Here is a 2,200-nt window from a genome sequence, read left to right on the forward strand (position 1 = left end):
GAGAAAAATCTCCTTTATGATTGTTTAACAGATTAGAAAGAACATTGGTGTGAACTCCCTTCCAGTACCGTTCTAGAATGCCATAATATGCCAGTTATAAGATCCTGCCCTTAGCACGAAGAAATACGAGGACAACATATTATGAATATGCAACATATGAAAATCGAAGCTATGTAAAAAAGTATTTAAGAATAATTTCCAGGCATGATTCTGAGTCACTATTTTCAGTAGCTTATACACATCAAAGAATCAGCAACAGCTTTTGATCAGTAACTGGAGAGAAATTAAGAAACAGTATTCATGGTTTACCTTCCTTTTCTTTGTCTATTGATATGAAAAATTAGTCTGGTGAAGGGAAACTTAAACTGAAGAAAAATTTCTGAGAGGGCAGAAAAAGGTGATTTCAATTTCAGTAGACCTGTGGCAATTTGCACAAACCAAGTAACTTTTTTTGAGCCTTCTCCATTAAAAAAAAAATAAAGGGGGGCAGTATAATTTTTGCCTTTTCACTGTTTGATCAGTTTGGTTTGTGCTGTTTCTAGTCCTCTATCACAAGCAGAAACTCTTCAGTAGAAAGTCACTTCTTTCTGAGACATGAGCCGGGAGCTAGAATTTTTATTATCTCAGAATATTATTGTCATATAGTGGAAGCAATGCAATATATAAATGTCAGACTTTAAAGCTAAATTATATATTAATTATTTTTCAGTGACTAGGATTAGACTTCTGTGTATTTGAATTCTTTTCAGCTTTTTTTACCTCTTTTTTTTCTAGTGTGCACATGCACAGCCTCATGATAAATGGCCAGACATGAGGCTATTACTAGCTGACACTGTAAGAATCTTTACTCCCCACAATGCTTAATGCTGAGATGATTTTCATTGCTGGAAGCCTGAGGATGCATAGGATTTAGGATGAGTTCTGCTTTTCCAAATGATGCTCTGATTTTTTTTTTCTTTTGGCAGTTTGACATGCTCTCTTTGTTTTAGCATTATTATTGTTATTATTATTATCATTATCATCATCATCATCCATAATTTAACAGCTCTCTTTTTATAGCTGTGTTAAAGTCCCAACAGTCTAAGCAAATACACCATTGACCATCATTTATGTCTACAGTAATAAAAGAATTTATCATTTCAGCAATTTTCTTGGCTATTTGTAAAGGGAGTTTTATGCTATATACTCAGGTTTCATTTTGTTCTGAAGACCATGGGATGCTTTAGTATGTGGAGGAATCACAGAAGCAATCTATCTGTCTACTCAAATCTTGTGTTTAACAGGTAACATCACTAAGGATTTAATGGCAAAGGACAGGCTGAATCATTTATTTTAGTACTGGATCCTGTGCTGTTTTCATTCCAACACAGGGAAGTTATAAAACTATAATTTTAAGTGAAACTGCAATTTCTCATTTCAGCACAGGATAAAAATTTCTTGTTTCATTTTAGCAGCAGAATTATAGTGGTGTTAATGAGTAGGAAACTGTATGTTGTAACATTGTCCCAGATTAAATGATTAGCAGTTTGCCAAAGATACTGTGTTCTTTACTCACCTGTAGCTAGATCTGTTGGCTCCTGAATGAAGGTTCTTCTCCTTGCCCTTGCCCTTGCCCTTGCCCTTCCCACTGTTCTCCACTCTCCAGGTATCCTTCTCAAAGCATTTTCTTCTGCAGTTTGTAGAACAGCTGCTAGGACAATAAGAAATATGACCTCATATTCCTAATACACCACTTATTGTAGCACTCTCCTCTTTTTATAGTTGTTCAATAATGCTTTCGGAATTAGGGTAATCTGATTTAATGAAAACATTACTGATTCATTGGAGATTCACTGGCAGATTTTCAGCTGGCTATATTCATTCAAATAAGGCATCTTAAGAGATAGCACACTTCAAGCTGTGATTTGCCTTCCTTCTATCAGCTCCTTTGCACTTATTTCTTCCCAGATATGAATTTTGAACTGCTGTTGAGGGTGTGCTATGAGGCTGTGGGTTTACTTGAACATTGCTAACACTGACTATTAACTATCAAATTCTAAAATACAGATGACTGAATATCACCTGCATTTTAATTGTATTATAGATACTAGAATATTTTCCCATTGATCTAAACTGGTAGCAATTACCATAGTCATTACTAATAAAGTTGGTGATATTTGAAAAATGTATTTTCATTTCTTGTCTTTCAGTTTCTGACTCG

This window comes from Pseudopodoces humilis, chromosome 5 (assembly GCF_049639895.1).
Source record: "Pseudopodoces humilis isolate 2021_Gansu_Grassland_sample_001 chromosome 5, ASM4963989v1, whole genome shotgun sequence".
Taxonomy (NCBI): domain Eukaryota; kingdom Metazoa; phylum Chordata; class Aves; order Passeriformes; family Paridae; genus Pseudopodoces; species Pseudopodoces humilis.